The following is a 26,842-nucleotide window of genomic DNA, read 5'->3' on the forward strand; positions in this document are numbered from 1 at the left end:
TTGGGCTGCATGAGTGTTGCTGGCACTGGGGAGCTGCAGTTCATTGAGGGATACATGAATTCCAACATGTACTGTGACATTCTGAAACAGAGCATGATCCCCTCCCTTTGAAAACTGGGCCTCATGGCAGTTTTCCAACAGGATAACGACCCCAAACACAACCTCCAAGATGACAGCTGCCTTGCTGAGGAAGCTGAAGGTAAAGGTGATGGACTAAACCCAATTGAGCACCTGTGGCGCATCCTCAAGTGGAAGGTGGAGGAGTTCAAGGTGTCTAACATCCACCAGCTCCGTGATGTCATCATGGAGGAGTGGAAGAGGATTCCAGTAGCAACCTGTGCAGCTCTGGTGAATTCCATGCCCAGGAGGGTTAAGGCAGTGCTGGATAATAATGGTGGTCACACAAAATATTGACACTTTGGGCTCAATTTGGACATGTTCACTGTGGGGTGTACTCACTTATGTTGCCAGCCATTTAGACATTAATGGCTGTGTGTTGAGTTATTTTCAGAAGACAGTAAATCTACACTGCTATACAAGTTGTACACTGACTACTCTAAGTTATATCCAAGTTTTATTTCTATAGTGTTGTCCCATGAAAAGATATAATAAAATATTTGCAGAAATGTGAGGGGTGTACTCACTTTTGTGATACACTGTATGTGTGTATATCTATTTATATGTGTGTGTATATTTAAAATTATATGTATATGTTTGTGTGTGTGTTAGAGTGTAATCTTAAATGCAGTGCATTATATTATCGGCTTTACTGAATCTTTTACACAGATTCCCAGAATCGCTTGCGGTGCACTCACTGTGTATTTTGACTACATGTATTGTAATATATTTTGGTCTTATAGTTATTTTTATATTTTACTTAACGAAAATATTGTCGTGTTTTTACTTTCACTATCGCGGCACTTTACCGCTAGCATTAGCCCCTTGCTACTGTAGAGGGTCGGCTCACCTAGCCGCTGTCCGGTGGGGATGCTGCGGGTCTTTTGCTGTGCGGTGGTGGAGGTGTGGGAATAAAGGCACACGACAGGGTACAGTCACTTTAACTGTTTAGTCAGGACTTAAGTGAGCGTTACAACACTTTACACCGCCGAGCTCCAGAACCCGAACTTCCATTCTGGAACATCCAGCGAGTCTCATATACAAAACTAAACTTACTGCAGAACATCCGCACGTGTATAAACCTGGTGCTGCATTCTGATTGGCTGAGCTGAATGTCGCTCACATATCACCGCTACAATATTGTCCCGCCCTTCACTATCTCTGATTGGTTTAGACCATGATATTGGCCTAATGTGTGTCTGTTGTTTTTTTTTTCCCTCGGATGCCTGGTCGCACCGGTGCGACCTGAGATTTTTTTTAGTCGCACCATTGAGAAATTAGGTCGCATGTGCGACCAAATTGGTCGCACTCTAGAGCCCTGAAAATCCAATGAAAAATCCAATCAAGAGTTTGTTATCAGGCAATCATGGTACAGCGGTAAATCAAGCTAGCACAATAAACGGCAAGTTCAAACCCCAGTGGTTCATCATGCTTCAACCTGGTGCTTCATATTTAGAGTGTTTATCTTTTTACAAATTGTGACAGAATACAATTCAAACAATTGAGGGTTAAGGGCCTTGCTCAGGGGCCCAACAGTGGTGGTGATGGGTCTTGAACCAGCAAACTTGATGACCGCTGATCTACCACTGCCCCAACTGCATGCTTCAACCTTGAGCTTCAACCTCACACGTCAACCTCATGCTTTAATCTCATACTTCAACCTCATGCTTTAATCTCACGCTTCAACCTTACGCTTCAACCTCACACTTCAACCTTACACTTCAACCTTACACTGCAGCCTCAGACTTTAACCTCACACTTCAACCTTACACTTTAACCTCAGACTTCAGCCTCAGACTTTAACCTTTAACCTTGGAGTTCAACCTCAGACTTTAATCTCAGACCTTAATCTCATGATTTCACCTCATACTTTAACCTTATACTTTTATCTCACACTTTAATCCCATTCTTTAAGCTTACGCTTCAACCTCACGCTTCAACCTCACGCTTCAACCTCACGCTTCAACCTCACGCTTCAACCTTACGCTTCAACCTCACGCTTCAACCTTACACTTCAACCTTACACTGCAGCCTCAGACTTTAACCTTAGACTTTAACCTCACACTTCAACCTTACACTTTAACCTCAGACTTCAGCCTCAGACTTAAACCTTTAACCTTGGAGTTCAACCTCAGACTTTAATCTCAGACCTTAATCTCATGATTTCACCTCATACTTTAACCTTATACTTTTATCTCACACTTTAATCCCATTCTTTAAGCTTACGCTTCAACCTCACGCTTCAACCTCACGCTTCAACCTCACGCTTCAACCTCACACTTCAACCTCACACTTCAACCTCACACTTCAACCTCAGGCTATAATCTTATGCTTCAACCTCACACTTCAACCTCACAGTTCAACCTCACACTTCAACCTCACACTTCAACCTCACACTTCAACCTCACACTTCAACCTCACACTTCAACCTCACACTTCAACCTCACACTTCAACCTCATACTTCAACCTCATACTTCAACCTCACAGTTCAACCTTATACTTTAATCTCAGGCTATAATCTCAGGATTTCACCTCATACTTTAACCTTATACTTTTATCTCACACTTTAATCCCATTCTTTAAGCTTACGCTTCAACCTCACGCTTCAACCTCACGCTTCAACCTCACGCTTCAACCTCACGCTTCAACCTCACGCTTCAACCTCACGCTTCAACCTCACGCTTCAATCTCAGGCTTTAGTCTCATGCTTTAACCTCACACTTCAACCTCACACTTCAACCTCACACTTCAACCTCACACTTCAACCTCACACTTCAACCTCACACTTCAACCTCACACTTCAACCTTATACTTTAATCTCAGGCTTTAGTCTCATGGTTTAGTCTCATGCTTTAACCTCACACTTCAACCTCACATTTCAATCTCATACTTTAACCTCAGACTTCAGCCTCAGACTTTAACCTTTAATCTCCGACTTCAGCCTCAGACTTTAACCTTTAACCTCAGACTTCAGCCTCAGACTTTAACCTTTAATCTCAGACTTTAACCTTTGATCTCAGACTTTAACCTCACACTTCAGCCTCAGACTTTAACCTTTAATCTCAGACTTTAACTTTTAATCTCAGACTTTAACCTCACACTTCAGCCTCAGACTTTAACCTTTAATCTCAGACTTTAACTTTTAATCTCAGACTTTAACTCACACTTCAGCCTCAGACTTTAACCTTTAATCTCAGACTTTAACCATTAATCTCAGACTTTAACTAGGGATGCACCGATCCAACTTTTTCAGTTCCGATACCGATCCGATACACATACTTTGCATATCGGTCGATACCCGATAACGATCCGATACCATTGTTGAATTAATAAACCGTATACTTTATCATATGGGAAAGACTTAAGGCATCAGGATTGACTTAAACATTACTAAGTTTGCAAAACAAAATATAATTAACACAGATATAAATATACTGAACTGCTATTTATTTGTCAATAAAATAATAAACAATTGTGCAGGACCTTGGCACAGCATTCAAATTCAAAATAAAAAAGGCAAACTTCTTAAAATATTTTAAAATAAATTAAATGTATCAGCTGAAACTGAAGTAGTTACACAAACAGTAATCAATCTTATTTTTTTAAATATGTAGTGTAAACAGTAATTCAAAATCTAGCAGCGGAAGAAGAACCGGAGAATAAACGAATACCTTGGTACAATACAATCAGTAATCAAACACTGTGAACAAGCAAACATCTAGTGCAATTCAACATAAAGGGTGTGTTGGAGAAGCTAGCGATCTCTCTACATAGACGCATTTTACGTCATCCTGTGCGCGCTCCCGAGAAGGAGGCTGTTCGAAATCTTCTCTCTTTCTCTCACAGAAAAATAAACATGGCTGACGGTGCGGACAAACGAATGGAGTTATTATCAGACGTAAATAAAATATTACTGATTTTTAACCTGTATAAACTTGTACCGAGTGTTTTTATTTGCAAGTTCGGGCTTGTCAGGAAAAGTAACCATTATCGATACCTGAAGGGAGGTGTTATATTGACGTTAGCGTGCTGTGCTACCTCAATTCATTGGTTTTAATGGCAAGATGCTAAACGCGAAACCCGATGGAAGCACTGTCTAAGTAGCGCGTTCGAATAATATTGACATATTAGAATCCTCTCTACTGAGGCAGCGTATCGACCCCATGGATCGGCCTAATTATCCGATACCCGATCTATCTCATTTTGGTAATATCGGCACCGATATCCGATCTTAACATCGGATCGGTGCATCCCTAACTTTAACCTCACACTTCAGCCTCAGACTTTAACCTTTAATCTCAGACTTTAACCTTTAATCTCAGACCTTAATCTCATGATTTCACCTCATACTTCAACCTTATACTTTTATCTCACACTTTAGTCCCATTCTTTAAGCTCACGCTTCAACATCACGCTTCAACCTCACACTTCAACCTCTTGTTGCATAATCTTATGCTTATAATCTTAACCTCCTGCTTCAACCTCACACTTTAATCTCAGGCTTTAGTCTCATGGTTTAGTCTCACGCTTTAACCTCACACTTCAACCTCACATTTCAATCTCATACTTTAACCTCAGGCTTAAGTCTTATACTTTAACATTATACTTCAACCTCACACTTCAACCTTGCGCTTCAAACCCATATGTCAACATCATGCCTCTACCTCACGCTTCAACCTGATACATCAACCTGATATGTTAATCTCAGGCTTTAGTCTTATACTTTAACATCATAACTTAACCTCACCCTTCAATCTCAGACTTTCATCTCATACTTCAACCTCACACTTCAACCTTATACTTTCATCTATGACTTCAGTCCTATACTTTAGCCTCATACTTTAATCTCAAGCTTAAGTCCCATTCTTTAACACCACGACTTTGGAGTGTATCTGTGGGAATTTGTGTCCATTCCGTCAACAGAGTCAGTGAGGTCATGAAGGCACTGATGTTGGACGATTAGAGAAGGCCCAGCTCACAGTCTGAGTGTGTAACAAATGTCAGTCATTACGAGGGGTGTACACATACTTTTTAGTTATATAGTGCACATGGAACGTCTTTACAGCTGTTTTAAGGCACCATATACACTGATCAGGCATAACATTAAAACCACCTCCTGGTTTCTACACTAACCCCTACACTGACCCCCACAGGACCACCACAGAGCAGGTTTTTTTTAGGTGGTGGATCATTCTCAGCACTGCAGTGACACTGACATGGTGGTGGTGTGTTAATGTGTGTTGTGCTGGTATGAGTATCAGACACAGCAGCGCTGCTGGAGTTTTTAAATACCGTGTCCACTCACTGTCCACTCTATTAGACACTCCTACCTAGTTGGTCCACCTTGTAGATGTAAAGTCAGAGACGATCGCTCATCTATTGCTGCTGTTTGAGTCGGTCATCTTCTAGACCTTCATCAGTGGTCACAGGACGCTGCCCACGGGGCGCTGTTGGCTGGATATTGTTGGTTGGTGGACGATTCTCAGTCCAGCAGTGACAGTGAGGTGTTTAAAAACTCCAGCAGCACTGCAGTGTCTGATCCACTCATACCAGCACAACACACACTAACACACCACCACCATGTCAGTGTCACTGCAATTCACTTAGATAATACCTGCTCTGTGGTGGTCCTGTGGGGGTCCTGACCATTAAAGAACAGGGTGAAAGCAGGCTAAAAAAAGCATGCAGAGATACAGATGAACTACAGTCAGTAATTGTAGAACTACGAAGTGCTTCTATATGGTAAGTGGAACTGTTAAATTGGACAGTGAGTGTAGAAACAAGGAGGTGGTTTTAATGTTATGCGCATTACTCAAGATTTATTAAGATCTGAGTGACGGGGACATTTGAAAATCGTTTTTTGTTTTGAGAAGGGGGTCTGAGGAGTGAATTTCCGTCCCCAGAGGAAGATCCAAATCTCCTGGTATGAGTTTAATAAACATTTAATAAGATTTAATATGCATGTCTGTATGAGGTCAGTAAGAGTTTAATTTAAGCTTTTACTGAGTCACAAAGCCTGTACGATTAGTAATAATTACTATTTATGTCATTTAGGTGTGTGTGTGTGTGTGTGTGTGTGTGTGTGTGTGTGTGTGTGAACTTGTTGGACAGTAGCTACAGTGTATCACAAAAGTGAGTACACCCCTCACATTTCTGCAAATATTTTATTATATCTTTTCATGGGACAACACTATAGAAATAAAACTTGGATATAACTTAGAGTAGTCAGTGTACAGCTTGTATAGCAGTGTAGATTTACTGTCTTCTGAAAATAACTCAACACACAGCCATTAATGTCTAAATAGCTGCAACATAAGTGAGTACACACCACAGTGAACATGTCCAAATTGTGCCCAAAGTGTCAATATTTTGTGTGACCACCATTATTATCCAGCACTGCCTTAACCCTCCTGGGCATGGAATTCACCAGAGCTGCACAGGTTGCTACTGGAATCCTCTTCCACTCCTCCATGATGACATCACGGAGCTGGTGGATGTTAGACACCTTGAACTCCTCCACCTTCCACTTGAGGATGCGCCACAGGTGCTCAATTGGGTTTAGTCCATCACCTTTACCTTCGAAGGGAGGGGATCATGCTCTGTTTCAGAATGTCACAGTACATGTTGGAATTCATGTTTCCCTCAATGAACTGCAGCTCCCCAGTGCCAGCAACACTCATGCAGCCCAAGACCATGATGCTACCACCACCATGCTTGACTGTAGGCAAGATACAGTTGTCTTGGTACTTCTCACCAGGGCGCCGCCACACATGCTGGACACCATCTGAGCCAAACAAGTTTATCTTGGTCTCGTCAGACCACAGGGCATTCCAGTAATCCATGTTCTTGGACTGCTTGTCTTCAGCAAACTGTTTGCGGGCTTTCTTGTGCGTCAGCTTCCTTCTGGGATGAGGACCATGCAGACCGAGTTGATGCAGTGTGCGGCGTATGGTCTGAGCACTGACAGGCTGACCTCCCACGTCTTTAACCTCTGCAGCAATGCTGGCAGCACTCATGTGTCTATTTTTTAAAGCCAACCTCTGGATATGACGCCGAACACGTGGACTCGACTTCTTTGGTCGACCCTGGTGAAGCCTGTTCCGAGTGGAACCTGTCCTGGAAAACCGCTGTATGACCTTGGCCACCATGCTGTAGCTCAGTTTCAGGGTGTTAGCAATCTTCTTATAGCCCAGGCCATCTTTGTGGAGAGCAACAATTCTATTTCTCACATCCTCAGAGAGTTCTATGCCATGAGGTGCCATGTTGAATATCCAGTGGCCAGTATGAGAGAATTGTACCCAAAACACCAAATTTAACAGCCCTGCTCCCCATTTACACCTGGGACCTTGACACGTGACACCAGGGAGGGACAACGACACATTTGGGCACAATTTGGACATGTTCACTGTGGGGTGTACTCACTTATGTTGCAGCTATTTAGACATTAATGGCTGTGTGTTGAGTTATTTTCAGAAGACAGTAAATCTACACTGCTATACAAGCTGTACACTGACTACTCTAAGTTATATCCAAGTTTTATTTCTATAGTGTTGTCCCATGAAAAGATATAATGAAATATTTGCAGAAATGTGAGGAGTGTACTCACTTTTGTGATACACTGTATATCTAAATCTGAAGAATACTTCATTATACTGTATTTGACTTTACGTCCGTTTGATATGAGAATGAAACACAATCATGGCTGGATTACTGACCGGGTCAGTGGGGCCAGCGCCCAGGGGCCCTGGCCCAAAACATTTTGCGATGCCTATCAACATTTATGATACAATATATTTTTATTTCCGAGGGCCCTCCATTTTAAGGATCCTCTGACTATTAGGGACTTTGACCCCAGGGCCTCTTGGGGGCCCTAACCATGCTTTTGGGGCCCCTAGCCATGCTTTTGGGCCCCTTATGAAAATGGATGAGGCGTTGTGGCACTTCTCTGACTTCGACTTCTGGCTATTAGGGGTCCTAGGAAAGAGGGGGCATATTTTTAGAGGGCCCTGGTTATGAGAGCCCCTACCAGGGGGCCCTAGAGAAGAGCAGGGCATACCATTAGAGGGCCCTTGATCATGAGGGCCCCTGCTATGGGGCCCTTGACTTCCATAGAAGTCGTTTACCATGGCTCCTTGACTTTCTAGGGACCTACAAATTTCCAGGCAAGCTAACTCTTTGCCCAGGGGCCCAGACTATCCTTAATCCGTCCTTGAACACAATACATAAAATCATGAAAGGCAGTCTGATATATCGATATCACGGTTAGTATTGACTCCTAATAATTACATTTAGGTGTGTGTGTGTGTGAACTTGTTGGGCAGTAGCTACACCTAAATCTGAAGAAAACTTAATTGTATTTGACTGTACGCACGTTTGACTGAGTATTAAACACCTTACGCTGTAAAATCATTAAAAGCAGTCTGATATATCGATATCACGATTTGTAACTGAATAATTATTTGGATACGTGTGTGTGTGACAGTAGATGCAGATTCATTTGAGTTAAACTTGACGACGTCTGACTGTACGTGCGTTTGATCGAGAATAAACACAATACACAAAATCATTAAAAGCAGTCTGATATATCGATATCACGGTTAGTATTGATTACTAATTATGTGTTTAGGTGTGTGTGTGTGTGTGTGTGTGTGTGTGTGTGTGTGAACTTGTTAGACAATAGCTGCATATAAATCTGAGAAAAACGTAATATATAAAACACCGGGCGCTGAAAAATCATGTAAAGCAGTCTGATATATCGATATCACGGTTAGTATTGATTATTATTAATGTCATGTAGGTGTGTGTGAACTTGTTGGGCAGTATCTTAATCTTAATCTGAAGAGAACTTAATTATATTTGACTGTACGCACGTTTGATCGAGAATAAAACACTGGACGCTGTAAAATCATGAAAAGCAGTCTGATATATCGATATCACGGTTTGCATTGATTATTATTAATGTCATTTAGGGGTGTGTTTGCGTGTGTGTGAACTTGTTGGACAGTAGCTACATCTAAATCTAAGAAAAACTTATATTATATCTGATTGCAAGTTTCACCGCACAACTGTGGAATCATAAAAAGCAGTCTGATATATCGATATCACGGTTAGTATTGTTTATTATCAGTAAGACAGCAGCTACCGTTTGCATGAAGCACCAGAATAAACAACAGCAGACACCGTGGTAAAGTTAGTTTTATATTGGACATTCGCCTGACATTCGACTTTCTTTCGGCTCGTTCTCGGCTAATAAACATCCAAAAACTAATTAATTGCACGACCTGATACCTCAGTAAACAAGTAACAAACTACAATTAATTTTGTTTAAAAAGGTTTTTCTGTTAAATTTTATTTAACGTTATTTGGTAAATGTGAGGCGCATCTGCGCTGAAATGCTAAGGAAGTGCTAAGGGAGCGTCTATAAAGTGCCGAGGTGTCGTTATTACCCAGTGGCGTGTACCATCTAATATAACTGTGTTAAATCCTACAGTATGGTTACAGTAAACATCGAGAAACGCAAATAATTTTGAGGTTGAAATACTTAACTAGTCTCCTGTACTAGTTACTACAACCACAATAATAACTAAAAGTCCCCCAGTTTGGGTGCATTACAAAAGTTTTTAAAAAATTAACAAAAATCAAGTAACACACGTTTAAAAAAGACAAAGGTTGTTGTAGTTAACTAGTCACCTGTACTAGTTACTACAACCACAATATTAATAAAAAATCCCACAGCATAATAGGTAATCAAAAAATTAAAAAAAAAATTAACAAAAATCGAGAAACGCACATCTGTGAAAAGACAAAGGTTGTAGTAGTTAACTAGTCACCTATACTACTTACTACAACCACAGTACAAAATAAAAGTCCCCCACCAAGGGTACAGTAATCAGTCAAAGTTTTATGAAAATTAACAAAAAACGTGAAACGCAAATTTTGATAAGACAAAGGTTGTAGTAGTTAACTAGTCACCTGCACTACTTACTACAACCACAATACAACATAAAAGTCCCCTAGCATTTGTGCAGTAATTAAACAAAATGTAAAAAAAATTAACAAAAATCGTGAAACGCAAATTTTGATAAGACAAAGGTTGTAGTAGTTAACTAGTCACCTATACTACTTACTACAACCACAGTACAAAATAAAAGTCCCCCACCAAGGGTACAGTAATCAGTCAAAGTTTTATGAAAAATTAACAAAAATCGTGAAACGCAAATTTTGATAAGTCAAAGGTTGTAGTACTTAACTAGTCACTTATACTACTTACTACAACCACAGTACAAATTAAAAGTCCCTCTGCAAGGGTACAGTAATGAATCAAAGTTTTATAAAAATTAACAAAAATCGTGAAACGCAAATTTTGATAAGACAAAGGTTGTAATAGTTTACTAGTCACCTGCACTACTTACTACAACCACAGTACAAAATAAAAGTCCCCCACCAAGGGTACAGTAATCAGTCAAAGTTTTAGAAAAATTAACAAAAATCGTGAAACGCAAATTTTGATAAGACGAAGGTTGTAGTAGTTAACTAGTCACCTGCACTACTTACTACAACCACGTTTCAAATTAAAAGTCCTACAGCAAGGGTACAGTAATGAATCAAAGTTTTATAAAAATTAACAAAAATCGTGAAACGCAAATTTTGATAAGACAAAGGTTGTAGTAGTTAACTAGTCACCTATACTACTTACTACAACCACAGTACAAAATAAAAGTCCCCCACCAAGGGTACAGTAATCAGTCAAAGTTTTAGAAAAATTAACAAAAATCGTGAAACGCAAATTTTGATAAGACGAAGGTTGTAGTAGTTAACTAGTCACCTGCACTACTTACTACAACCACGTTTCAAATTAAAAGTCCTACAGCAAGGGTACAGTAATGAATCAAAGTTTTATGAAAATTAACAAAAAACGTGAAACGCAAATTTTAATAAGACAAAGGTTGTAGTAGTTAACTAGTCACCTGCACTACTTACTACAACCACAATACAACATAAAAGTCCCCTAGCATTTGTGCAGTAATTAAACAAAATGTAAAAAAAATTAACAAAAATCGTGAAACGCAAATTTTGATAAGACAAAGGTTGTAGTAGTTAACTAGTCACCTATACTACTTACTACAACCACGTTTCAAATTAAAAGTCCTCCATCAAGGGTACAGTAATGAATCAAAGATTTATAAAAATTAACAAAAATCGTGAAACGCAAATTTTGATAAGACAAAGGTTGTAGTAGTTAACTAGTCACCTGCACTACTTACTACAACCACAATACAACATAAAAGTCCCCTAGCATTTGTGCAGTAATTAAACAAAATGTAAAAAAAATTAACAAAAATCGTGAAACGCAAATTTTGATAAGACAAAGGTTGTAGTAGTTAACTAGTCACCTATACTACTTACTACAACCACGTTTCAAATTAAAAGTCCTCCATCAAGGGTACAGTAATGAATCAAAGATTTATAAAAATTAACAAAAATCGTGAAACGCAAATTTTGATAAGACAAAGGTTGTAGTAGTTAACTAGTCACCTGCTCTACTTACTACAACCACAATACAAAATAAAAGTCCCTCAGTAAGGGTGCAGTAATGAATCAAAGTTTTATAAAAATTAACAAAAATCGTGAAACGCAAATTTTGATAAGACGAAGGTTGTAGTAGTTAACTAGTCACCTGCTCTACTTACTACAACCACGTTTCAAATTAAAAGTCCTCCAGCAAGGGTGCAGTAATGAATCAAAGTTTTATAAAAATTAACAAAAATCGTGAAACGCAAATTTTGATAATACAAAGGTTGTAGTAGTTAACTAGTCACCTGCACTACTTACTACAACCACAATACAACATAAAAGTCCCCTAGCATTTGTGCAGTAATTAAACAAAATGTAAAAAAAATTATTATTATTATTAAAAAATCCCACAGCATAATAGGTAATCAAAAAATTAAAAAAAAAATTAACAAAAATCGAGAAACGCACATCTGTGAAAAGACAAAGGTTGTAGTAGTTAACTAGTCACCTATACTACTTACTACAACCACAGTACAAAATAAAAGTCCCCCACCAAGGGTACAGTAATCAGTCAAAGTTTTATGAAAATTAACAAAAAACGTGAAACGCAAATTTTAATAAGACAAAGGTTGTAGTAGTTAACTAGTCACCTGCACTACTTACTACAACCACAATACAACATAAAAGTCCCCTAGCATTTGTGCAGTAATTAAACAAAATGTAAAAAAAATTAACAAAAATCGTGAAACGCAAATTTTGATAAGACAAAGGTTGTAGTAGTTAACTAGTCACCTATACTACTTACTACAACCACAGTACAAAATAAAAGTCCCCCACCAAGGGTACAGTAATCAGTCAAAGTTTTATAGTAGTTAACTAGTCACCTATACTACTTACTACAACCACGTTTCAAATTAAAAGTCCTCCATCAAGGGTACAGTAATGAATCAAAGATTTATAAAAATTAACAAAAATCGTGAAACGCAAATTTTGATAAGTCAAAGGTTGTAGTAGTTAACTAGTCACCTGCTCTACTTACTACAACCACAGTACAAAATAAAAGTCCCTCAGCAAGGGTGCAGTAATGAATCAAAGATTTATAAAAATTAACAAAAATCGTGAAACGCAAATTTTGATAAGACAAAGGTTGTAGTAGTTTACTAGTCACCTGCTCTACTTACTACAACCACAATACAAAATAAAAGTCCCTCAGCAAGGGTGCAGTAATGAATCAAAGTTTTATAAAAATTAACAAAAATCGTGAAACGCAAATTTTGATAAGACGAAGGTTGTAGTAGTTAACTAGTCACCTGCTCTACTTACTACAACCACGTTTCAAATTAAAAGTCCTCCAGCAAGGGTGCAGTAATGAATCAAAGTTTTATAAAAATTAACAAAAATCGTGAAACGCAAATTTTGATAATACAAAGGTTGTAGTAGTTAACTAGTCACCTGCACTACTTACTACAACCACGTTTCAAATTAAAAGTCCTCCAGCAAGGGTACAGTAATGAATCAAAGTTTTATAAAAATTAACAAAAATCGTGAAACGCAAATTTTGATAAGTCAAAGGTTGTAGTAGTTAACTAGTCACCTGCACTACTTACTACAACCACGTTTCACATTAAAAGTCCTCCAGCAAGGGTACAGTAATGAATCAAAGTTTTATAAAAATTAACAAAAATCGTGAAACGCAAATTTTGATAAGTCAAAGGTTGTAGTAGTTAACTAGTCACCTGCACTACTTACTACAACCACGTTTCAAATTAAAAGTCCTCCAGCAAGGGTACAGTAATGAATCAAAGTTTTATAAAAATTAACAAAAATCGTGAAACGCAAATTTTGATAAGTCAAAGGTTGTAGTAGTTAACTAGTCACCTGCACTACTTACTACAACCACGTTTCAAATTAAAAGTCCTCCAGCAAGGGTACAGTAATGAATCAAAGTTTTATAAAAATTAACAAAAATCGTGAAACGCAAATTTTGATAAGTCAAAGGTTGTAGTAGTTAAATAGTCACCTACACTACTTACTACAACCACGTTTCAAATTAAAAGTCCTCCATCAAGGGTACAGTAATGAATCAAAGATTTATAAAAATTAACAAAAATCGTGAAACGCAAATTTTGAAAAGACAAAGGTTGTAGTAGTTAACTAGTCACCTGCACTACTTGCTACAACCATGTTTCAAATTAAAAGTCCCCCAGCAAGGTTACAGTAATGAATCAAAGATTTATAAAAATTAACAAAAATCGTGAAACGCAAATTTTGATAAGACAAAGATTGTAGTACTTAACTAGTCACTTATACTACTTACTACAACCACAGTACAAATTAAAAGTCCCTCTGCAAGGGTACAGTAATGAATCAAAGTTTTATAAAAATTAACAAAAATCGTGAAACGCAAATTTTGATAAGACAAAGGTTGTAGTAGTTTACTAGTCACCTGCACTACTTACTACAACCACAGTACAAAATAAAAGTCCCCCACCAAGGGTACAGTAATGAATCAAAGTTTTATAAAAATTAACAAAAATCGTGAAACGCAAATTTTGATAAGACAAAGGTTGTAGTAGTTAACTAGTCACCTGCACTACTTACTACAACCACAGTACAAAATAAAAGTCCCCCACCAAGGGTACAGTAATCAGTTAAAGTTTTATAAAAATTAACAAAAATCGTGAAACGCAAATTTTGATAAGTCAAAGGTTGTAGTAGTTAACTAGTCACCTGCACTACTTACTACAACCACGTTTCAAATTAAAAGTCCTCCAGCAAGGGTACAGTAATGAATCAAAGTTTTATAAAAATTAACAAAAATCGTGAAACGCAAATTTTGATAATACAAAGGTTGTAGTAGTTAACTAGTCACCTGCACTACTTACTACAACCACGTTTCAAATTAAAAGTCCTCCAGCAAGGGTACAGTAATGAATCAAAGTTTTATAAAAATTAACAAAAATCGTGAAACGCAAATTTTGATAAGACAAAGGTTGTAGTAGTTAACTAGTCACCTGTACTAGTTACTACAACCACAATACAAGATAAAAGTCCCCCAGCATGGGTACAGTAACGAATCAAAATGTTTTAAAAATTAACAAAAATCATGAAACGCAAATTTTTATAAAACAAATGTTGTAGTACCTAACTAGTCACCTTTACTAGTTACTACAACCACAATACAAGATAAAAGTCCCACAGCATGGGTACAGTAACGAATCCAAATGTTTAAAAATTAAAAAAAATCATGAAACAAAAATTTTTAAAAGACAAAGGTTGTAGTAGTTAACTAGTCACCTGTACTAATTACTACAACCACAGAAAAATTTAAAAGTCCAAAAACATGGTTGCAGTAATGAATCAAATATTTTAAAAAAACTAACAAAAATCGTAAAACGCAAATTCTGATAAGACAAAGGTTGTAGAAGTTAACTAGTCACCTGTACTACTTACTACAACCACATTTCAAATTAATAGTCCCACTGCATATGTACAGTGGGTAATCAAAAAATTAAAACAATTAATAAAAATTGACAAATGTACATTTTGATAAGACGAAGGTTGTAGTAGGTTGTAGTAGTTATTTAGGCCAGCTGTAGCCTAGTGTTTAAAGTACTGGACCAGTGATCAGAGGGTTGCTGGTTTAAGCCCCAAAATTTTGACTTGAGAAACCTCTGTCCTTTTTGTCTCCTGACATTTGGCCCACATTTCCTGAGACAGGCTGATGTCTTGTAATTTAAGTGGTTTTACAAGAAGGCCATCAGGGAAACTGTGGTAGACAATGTGCTCAGTGTACCTGCCCTGAAGAGAACTGTGCATTTTTCTCACAAACTATTCTGGATGCAATCCTTTCTTTTTGTTTAGGATGTTATGCTTGATTATACCAAACCATGCCTCAACATGGCAATTAGTCTCTCTTGTTTTTTCAGAGAAAATGTCATCAGTGTTTTCTGTTTTGTCAGTAGATTCCCCAACATAATTCCACTCCAAAGAGGAAATATTGAAAGATAATGTTCAAACAGTTGATGACGCCTGGACAGTAGCATGGATTTTTATCTGATGACTCTTCCTCTTTATTCATCTTTAACTTAACAGAATCAGAAATATGCCTGAAACAAGCAGAGAAAGGTGAAGTTCCCACATGGGTTTTGGAAAATCTCTGCAATCCTTCATCCTGGTCGATTTCAGCTGCCCTGTCATCTGAAATTCTTCAAGGTCACATACAGGGGTTGGACAAAATAACTGAAACACCTGGTTTTAGACCACAATAATTTATTAGTATGGTGTAGGGCCTCCTTTTGCAGCCAATACAGCGTCAATTCGTCTTGGAAATGACATATACAAGTCCTGCACAGTGGTCAGAGGGATTTTAAGCCATTCTTCTTGCAGGATAGTGGCCAGGTCACTACGTGATGCTGGTGGAGGAAAACGTTTCCTGACTCGCTTCTCCAAAACACCCCAAAGTGGCTCAATAATATTTAGATCTGGTGACTGTGCAGGACATGGGAGATGTTCAACTTCACTTTCATGTTCATCAAACCAATCTTTCACCAGTCTTGCTGTGTGTATTGGTGCATTGTCACCCTGATACACGGCACCACCATTGGATGCACATGGTCCTCCAGAATGGTTCGGTAGTCCTTGGCAGTGACGCGCCCATCTAGCACAAGTATTGGGCCAAGGGAATGCCATGATATGGCAGCCCAAACCATCACTGATCCACCCCCATGCTTCACTCTGGGCATGCAACAGTCTGGGTGGTACGCTTCTTTGGGGCTTCTCCACACCGTAACTCTCCCGGATGTGGGGAAAACAGTAAAGGTGGACTCATCAGTGAACAATACATGTTTCACATTGTCCACAGCCCAAGATTTGCGCTCCTTGCACCATTGAAACCGACGTTTGGCATTGGCACGAGTGACCAAAGGTTTGGCAGCCCGGCCGTGTATATTGACCCTGTGGAGCTCCCGACGGACAGTTCTGGTGGAAACAGGAGAGTTGAGGTGCACATTTAATTCTGCCGTGATTTGGGCAGCCGTGGTTTTATGTTTTTTGGATACAATCCGGGTTAGCACCCGAACATCCCTTTCAGACAGCTTCCTCTTGCATCCACAGTTGATCCTGTTGGATGTGGTTTGTCCTTCTTGGTGGTATGCTGACATTACCCTGGATACCGTGGCTCTTGATACATCACAAAGACTTGCTGTCTTGGTCACAGATGCGCCAGCAAGACGTGCACCAACAATTTGTCCTCTTTTGAACTCTGGTATGTCACCCATAATGTTGTGTGCATTGCAATATTTTGAGCAAAACTGTGCTCTTACCCTGCTAATTGAACCTTCACACTCTGCTCTTACTGGTGCAATGTGCAATTAATGAAGATTGGCCACCAGACCGGTCCAATTTAGCCATGAAACCTCCCACACTAAAATGACAGGTGTTTCAGTTATTTTTTCCAACCCCTGTATTTTGGCTGTAGCAATAAGATCTTAAAGTCTTCTAATGTTTCTGAGAACATCATCATTCTTGTTCTTGTTTAACAGCACAGTACAAAATGATTGAAAAATGTCACATGCATCATCTATACAGTGAGTGTTCTGTTGTCTTGCCAGAGAATACGTACAAAAGTCTTTCAATCCTTTGTCACTGGTTTGTTTACCAACATCCACCACTTAAAATCTTGCATTTTCAAGTTCCATTATAATATTAAGCTACACTGTGGATTAAATCCAACTTCATAAATAAAATGCAACTGTATCGTAAGTGTAGTTAAACATTCATGATTATATTGTAATATGTTAATATGCTAAGTTATTATTATATTAAGGTGATATAGACATATCTATCTTCGATAATTATGCTTTACTGTTTTAACCATTTTAAATACTTTAATTTCATTGAGAAATAAAATTATTTTAATCTTGCAATACATTTCAACTTTAGAAATGGCAGCATGTAATGGACATTGCCCAAAAAACACATTTATTTCCAGGTCAATGTTTAATTAAAATTGATTAAGATATTTGTTAATTACTGTTCCATATCACTAAAAGACAGCAAAATATTATTTTATATAATCATATTATTTGGCTTAAGTTGGCACAAAGTGTTCACAATTAAGGCTAATATGCCAGGAAAATGTTTATTACATTTATTACATTGTAATTAACATATTATTACGAAACATTTAGCAGATATACAAATAATACATAAATAAAAATATTAGTAATAAATAAATATTACAAAATGTCTACTAGAACCTACCTTATCCATTGAGAAAGATGCCAATACCCGGATTTTCCTTAATGATAGATTGTTGAATCTGTATCATTTTGTCTGACCACCACTGAGCTATCACAGGGGCAGTGGTAGCTCAGTGGTTAAGGTACTGGACTAGTAAACAGAAGGTTGCCGGTTCAAGCCCCGCCACCACCAAGTTGCCACTGTTGGGTCCCTGAGCAAGGCCCTTAACCCTCAATTGCTCATTGTGTTCAGCTCATTGTGTAAGTCGCTTTGGATAAAGGCGTCTGCTAAATGCTGAAAATGTAAATGTAAATGTTGTCTGCCTTACAGCTACTAATCCTAATGACCTTAAGGTGTAGGGGTGTTTACAATGCCTGAAGTGGTAGCTGAGAGTTGATTGGTCGACATGTCAGTCTTCTGTGATATATGGCTTGGTTTACTGTCACCTTTTGGTTTGCTGCAACCTCTTTCTTTGCATATAATCTTGCTCATATTACGTTTTTATGCTACTAAGGCAAACAGCATACACAATACATTTTGCAACAAATTTGTGTGGACTAATTAACTGATTTTAATTCTTCCAAACTTAATTTTCCTTAGCCCAATGCTGTAAATCAGAAACATTAGATCCACTTTCAAATTGGTTAACAACAAGGAGCTTACCAATTATGATGCCCAGGCATGTTGTGATTTAATATTAAATATGCATTTAGTTTGTGAGTCAGTAGCTCTATTGCAATTGTTTTATGCCTTTAACTCCCAATAATACATATGCACTATCTGATACATTACATTGTATTAAAGGATACATTAAATTAAATTGAAATTGAAATTAACAAAGACTGGTAAGCTTGTGAAAAGTTTTTTATTAAAGATGATCTAATAGATGTAACAATAATGTTTGAGAGAGCTTCTCCTTTGTATGTTCAGCATACAGATCATACTGCAATACATAAAAAAAAAGTTGGACACATGTTTAAAACCTTTTGCAATATTGAAAATTGTTGATCATTTGTAAACTAAGAATAGTAATTATTGCAATTTTTCAAGTGCAATTGTTAGTTGTAGTAAGTAGTTCACCTTTTGGGTAATTAACAAAACATTAATTATATAAAAATATATTATTACACCTTGATTGAATACTGTACTGTAGTAGGTAGTATAATGACTAAGTGAGTAATACAACCTTCTTTATAACAAAATGTTCATTTATTAATTTGTAATTTTTTTAAACGTTTGATTCATTACTGTACCAATGCTGTGAGACTTTTTACTTATATTGTGGTTGTAGTAACTAGAACAGGTGACTAGTTAACTACTACGACCTTAGTTTTATAAATAATGGCGTTTCTTGATTTTTGTTAATTTTTATAAAACTTTGATTCATTACTGCACCCATGCTGTAAAACTTTTAATTTGTACTGTGGTTGTAGTAAGTAGTATAGGTGACTAGTTAACTACTACAACCTTTGTCTTATCAAAATTTGCGTTTCACGATTTTTGTTAATTTTTCTAAAACTTTGACTGATTACTGTACCCTTGGTGGGGGACTTTTATTTTGTACTGTGGTTGTAGTAAGTAGTGCAGGTGACTAGTTAACTACTACAACCTTTGACTTATCAAAATTTGCGTTTCACGATTTTTGTTAATTTTTATAAAACTTTGATTCATTACTGCACCCATGCTGTAAAACTTTTAATTTGTACTGTGGTTGTAGTAAGTAGTATAAGTGACTAGTTAAGTACTACAACCTTTGTCTTATCAAAATTCGCGTTTCACGATTTTTGTTAATTTTTATAAAACTTTGATTCATTACTGTACCCTTGCAGAGGGACTTTTAATTTAAAACGTGGTTGTAGTAAGTAGTATAGGTGACTAGTTAACTAATACAATCTTTGTCTTATCAAAATTTGCGTTTCACGATTTTTGTTAATTTTTATAAAACTTGGACTCATTACTGTACCCATGTTGGGGGACTTTTAATTTGTACTGTGGTTGTAGTAACTTGTACAGGTAAGTAGTTAACTACTACAACCACTGTGTTACAAAAATTTGCGTTTCTTGATTTTTGTTAATTTTTATAAAACTTGGACTCATTACTGTACCCATGTTGGGGGACTTTTAATTTGTACTGTGGTTGTAGTAACTTGTACAGGTAAGTAGTTAACTACTACAACCACTGTGTTACAAAAATTTGCGTTTCTTGATTTTTGTTAATTTTTTTTACATTTTGTTTAGTTACTGCACAAATGCTAGGGGACTTTTATGTTGTATTGTGGTTGTAGTAAGTAGTACAGGTAACTAGTTAACTACTACAACCTTTGTCTTATCAAAATTTGCGTTTCACGATTTTTGTTAATTTTTTATAAAACTTTGATTCATTACTGTACCCTTGCTGAGGGACTTTTAATTTGAAACGTGGTTGTAGTAAGTAGTACAGGTTACTTGTTAACTACTACAACCTTTGTCTTACCAAAATTTGCGTTTCACGATTTTTGTTAATTTTTATAAAACTTTGATTCATTACTGTACCCTTGCTGAGGGACGTTTAATTTGAAACGTGGTTGTAGTAAGTAGAGCAGGTGACTAGTTAACTACTACAACCTTTGTCTTACCAAAATTTGCGTTTCACGATTTTTGTTAATTTTTATAAAACTTTGATTCATTACTGTACCCTTGCTGAGGGACGTTTAATTTGAAACGTGGTTGTAGTAAGTAGAGCAGGGGACTAGTTAACTACTACAACCTTTGTCTTACCAAAATTTGCGTTTCCCGATTTTTGTTAATTTTTATAAAACTTTGATTCATTACTGTACCCTTGCTGAGGGACTTTTAATTTGTTTTGTGGTTGTAGTAAGTAGTACAGGTTACTAGTTACCTTTGTCTTACCAAAATTTGCGTTTCACGATTTTTGTTAATTTTTATAAAACTTTGATTCATTACTGTACCCTTGCTGAGGGACTTTTAATTTGAAACGTGGTTGTAGTAAGTAGAGCAGGTGACTAGTTAACTACTACAACCTTTGTCTTACCAAAATTTGCGTTTCCCGATTTTTGTTAATTTTTATAAAACTTTGATTCATTACTGTACCCTTGCTGAGGGACTTTTGATTTGAAACGTGGTTGTAGTAAGTAGAGCAGGTGACTAGTTAACTACTACAACCTTTGTCTTTCCAAAATTTGCGTTTCACGATTTTTGTTAATTTTTATAAAACTTTGATTCGTTACTGTACCTTTGCTGGGGGACTTTTAATTTGAAACGTGGTTGTAGTAAGTAGAGCAGGTGACTAGTTAACTACTACAACCTTTGTCTTTTCACAGATGTGCGTCGATTTTTGTTAATTTTTAAGTTAACTACTACAATTGTCATCATATCAAAATTTGCGTTCCTCAATTTTTGTTCATTCTTTAAATACTTTAATTCATTACTATACTTATACTGTGGAGCTTTTAACTTGTATTGTGGTTGTAGTAACTAGTACAGGAGACTAGTTAACTACTACAACCTTTGTCTTTTCACAGATGTGCGTTTCTCGATTTTTGTTAATTTTTTTTTTATTATTTGATTACCTATTATGCTGTGGGACTTTTAATTAATATTGTAGTTGTAGTAACTAGTACAGGTGACTAGTTAACTACTACAACCTTTTTCTTTTTTAAATGTGTGTTTCTTGATTTTTGTTAATTTTTTAAAAACTTTTGTAATGTAGCCAAACTGGGGGACTTTTAATTATTATTGTGGCTGTATTAACTAGTACAGGAGACTAGTTAAGTATTTCAACCTCAAAATTTGCGTTTCTCGCTGTTTACTGTAACCATACTGTAGGATTTAATAAAGGTGTATTAGATGGTACACGCCACTGGGTAATAACTACACCTCGGAACTTTATAGACGCTCCCTTAGCACTTCCTTAGCATTTCAGCGCGGATGCACCTCACATTTACCAAATAACGTTAAATAAAAATTATTAGAAAAACCTTTTTAAACAAAATTAATTGTAGTTTGTTACTTGTGTAGTGAGGTATCAGGTCGTGCAATTAATTAGTTTTTGGATGTTTATTAGCCGAGAACGAGCCGAAAGAAAGTCGAATGTCAGGCGAATGTCCAATATAAAACTAACTTTACCACGGTCAGCAGACGCGTTCACTTACCGTGAGTCCGGGAGCGCGCAGGAGAACGCGGGTACACTCATGATACACTCCTCATAATACACTCATAATACACTCCTCATGAAACACCTCTGGAACACCTCTGGAACACCTCTGGAACGATCCAGTACGATCACACACTCACACACTGCAAATCACACACTGCAAAACACCTCCAGTGTGTGAGGAGCGCTCCGACCAGCGCTCAGCACATGGAGCTCAGAGCCGCGCCCACTTTCCATCAAACCACGCCCCCTTCTCATACTAACCACGCCCATACTTACATTTTTCATCATATCCATCTCCCTCACTCTCTCACCATACCACATTTTCATCAGATCCATCTCCCTTACCTTCTAACCATACCACATTTTCATCATATCCATCTCCCTTAATCTCTCACCACACCACATTTTCATCATATCCATCTCCCTTACCTTCTAACCATACCACATTTTCATCATATCCATCTATCTTACCCTCTAACCATACCACATTTTCATCAGATCCATCTCCCTTACCTTCTAACCATACCACATTTTCATCAGATCCATCTCCCTTACCTTCTAACCATACCACATTTTCATCAGATCCATCTCCCTTACCTTCTAACCATACCACATTTTCATCAGATCCATCTCCCTTACCTTCTAACCATACCACATTTTCATCAGATCCATCTCCCTTACCTTCTAACCATACCACATTTTCATCATATCTATCTCCCTTACCTTCTAACCATACCACATATTCATCAGATCCAACTCCCTTACCTTCTAACCATACCACATTTTCATCAGATCCATCTCCCTTACCTTCTAACCATACCACATTTTCATCAGATCCATCTCCCTTACCTTCTAACCATACCACATTTTCATCAGATCCATCTCTCTTACCTTCTAACCATACCACATTTTCATCAGATCCATCTCCCTTACCTTCTAACCATACCACATTTTCATCAGATCCATCTCCCTTACCTTCTAACCATACCACATTTTCATCAGATCCATCTCCCTTACCTTCTAACCATACCACATTTTCATCAGATCCATCTCCCTTACCTTCTAACCATACCACATTTTCATCAGATCCATCTCCCTTACCTTCTAACCATACCACATTTTCATCAGATCCATCTCCCTTACCTTCTAACCATACCACATTTTCATCAGATACATCTCCCTTACCTTCTAACCATACCACATTTTCATCATATCCATCTCCCTTACCTTCTAACCATACCACATTTTCATCAGATCCATCTCCCTTACCTTCTAAACATACCACATTTTCATCAGATCCATCTCCCTTACCTTCTAACCATACCACATTTTCATCAGATCCATCTCCCTTACCTTCTAACCATACCACATATTCATCAGATCCAACTCCCTTACCTTCTAACCATACCACATTTTCATCAGATCCATCTCCCTTACCTTCTAACCATACCACATTTTCATCAGATCCATCTCCCTTACCTTCTAACCATACCACATTTTCATCAGATCCATCTCTCTTACCTTCTAACCATACCACATTTTCATCAGATCCATCTCCCTTACCTTCTAACCATACCACATTTTCATCAGATCCATCTCCCTTACCTTCTAACCATACCACATTTTCATCAGATCCATCTCCCTTACCTTCTAACCATACCACATTTTCATCAGATCCATCTCCCTTACCTTCTAACCATACCACATTTTCATCAGATCCATCTCCCTTACCTTCTAACCATACCACATTTTCATCAGATCCATCTCCCTTACCTTCTAACCATACCACATTTTCATCAGATACATCTCCCTTACCTTCTAACCATACCACATTTTCATCATATCCATCTCCCTTACCTTCTAACCATACCACATTTTCATCAGATCCATCTCCCTTACCTTCTAAACATACCACATTTTCATCAGATCCATCTCCCTTACCTTCTAACCATACCACATTTTCATCAGATCCATCTCCCTTACCTTCTAACCATACCACATTTTCATCAGATCCATCTCCCTTACCTTCTAACCATACCACATTTTCATCAGATCCATCTCCCTTACCTTCTAACCATACCACATTTTCATCAGATCCATCTCCCTTACCTTCTAACCATACCACATTTTCATCAGATCCATCTCCCTTACCTTCTAACCATACCACATTTTCATCAGATCCATCTCCCTTACCTTCTAACCATACCATATTTTCATCAGATCCATCTCCCTTACCTTCTAACCATACCACATTTTCATCAGATCCATCTCCCTTACCTTCTAACCATACCACATTTTCATCAGATCCATCTCCCTTACCTTCTAACCATACCACATTTTCATCAGATCCATCTCCCTTACCTTCTAACCATACCACATTTTCATCATATCCATCTCCCTTACCTTCTCACCATACCACATTTTCATCATATCCATCTCCCTTACCTTCTAACCATACCACATTTTCATCAGATCCATCTCCCTTACCTTCTAACCATACCACATTTTCATCAGATCCATCTCCCTTACCTTCTAACCATACCACATTTTCATCATATCCATCTCCCTTACCTTCTAACCATACCACATTTTCATCAGATCCATCTCTCTTACCTTCTAACCATACCACATTTTCATCAGATCCATCTCCCTTACCTTCTAACCATACCACATTTTCATCAGATCCATCTCCCTTACCTTCTAACCATACCACATTTTCATCAGATCCATCTCCCTTACCTTCTAACCATACCACATTTTCATCAGATCCATCTCCCTTACCTTCTAACCATACCACATTTTCATCAGATCCATCTCTCTTACCTTCTAACCATACCACATTTTCATCAGATCCATCTCCCTTACCTTCTAACCATACCACATTTTCATCAGATCCATCTCCCTTACCTTCTAACCATACCACATTTTCATCAGATCCATCTCCCTTACCTTCTAACCATACCATATTTTCATCAGATCCATCTCCCTTACCTTCTAACCATACCACATTTTCATCAGATCCATCTCCCTTACCTTCTAACCATACCACATTTTCATCAGATCCATCTCCCTTACCTTCTAACCATACCACATTTTCATCAGATCCATCTCCCTTACCTTCTAACCATACCACATTTTCATCAGATACATCTCCCTTACCTTCTAACCATACCATATTTTCATCAGATCAATCTCTCTTACCTTCTAACCATACCACATTTTCATCAGATCCATCTCCCTTACCTTCTAACCATACCACATTTTCATCAGATCCATCTCTCTTACCTTCTAACCATACCACATTTTCATCATATCTATCTCCCTAACCTTCTAACCATACCACATTTTCATCAGATCCATCTCCCTTACCTTCTAACCATACCACATTTTCATCAGATCCATCTCCCTTACCTTCTAACCATACCACATTTTCATCATATCCATCTCCCTTACCTTCTAACCATACCACATTTTCATCAGATCCATCTCCCTTACTTTCTAACCATACCACATTTTCATCAGATCCATCTCCCTTACCTTCTAACCATACCACATTTTCATCAGATCCATCTCCCTTACCTTCTAACCATACCACATTTTCATCAGATCCATCTCCCTTACCTTCTAACCATACCACATTTTCATCAGATCCATCTCCCTTACCTTCTAACCATACCACATTTTCATCAGATCCATCTCCCTTACCTTCTAACCATACCACATTTCCATCTCTCTTACCTTCTAACCATACCACATTTTCATCATATCCATCTCTCTTACCTTCTAACCATACCACATTTTTATCATATCCATCTCCCTTACCTTCTAACCATACCACATTTTCATCAGATCCATCTCCCTTACCTTCTACCTTCTTCATTATTTTTCTGTGAGAGAAGAGCTGCCGCACTGAATGCTGGGATTGCCTTGATCACTAAGGACGCTTCGGATGCTCACTCGTTCTTGAGTCAAAATAACATTAAAATATTAAGATGCTTTAGTAGTGAGGATTTTAAAGCATCTAGGACTTCGAACAGCCTCCTTCTCGGGAGCGAGCACAGGATGACGTAAAATGCTGCCTATGTAGAGAGCTCCCTAGCTTTTTGAACACACCCATCATATCCATCTCCCTTACCCTCTCACCATACCACATTTTCATAATATCCATCTCCCCCAACTTCAATCCAAGCCAATAAAACATCTGGGGAAAATTCCTGGCTTGCATACATATGTGTAATTAAAAGCTGGCACACACGCTCAGATCACATGGCTCCGTTCCTTATTAAAGTTCGTTATCCATACTAATCACCAAGAGAGTAGAAATGTATACACACATGCACCAAAACATCATGGCTGTGTAAACAAGGTTTAATAATCATGAGAGACGTACAGTATTAAGATTCATAAAAAAAAAGAATAATAAATGAAGATGGAGGAGTGTAATGTGTTTAATAAACCACGTTGGGCCCCTAAGGGACAATCTGATTGTAGCTTTTGATGGAGATGCTCGGGTCAGTCTATATACGTGTACCACCTAACTGTGCAGCTGTAAGGACGGCAGTTCTGCTCACTGTTGATTTAGAAAATCTGCTTAAATTACCTACAAATATTTACATTTTTTATCCAAAGCGACTTACAGTACTGTGACAGTGTATTGTTTAAGAAATAAAGGGTTAAGGGCCTTGCTCAAGGGCCCAACAGTGGCAACCTGGCAGAGGTGGGGCTTGAACCAGCGATCTTTTGATTACTAGTCCAGTACCTTAACCAATGCTACAACTGCCTTTATTTACCTGTTTGAGGTCTATCTAGGT

Source organism: Trichomycterus rosablanca, chromosome 1 (genome assembly GCF_030014385.1).
Source record: "Trichomycterus rosablanca isolate fTriRos1 chromosome 1, fTriRos1.hap1, whole genome shotgun sequence".
In the NCBI taxonomy this organism is placed as follows: Eukaryota; Metazoa; Chordata; class Actinopteri; order Siluriformes; family Trichomycteridae; genus Trichomycterus; species Trichomycterus rosablanca.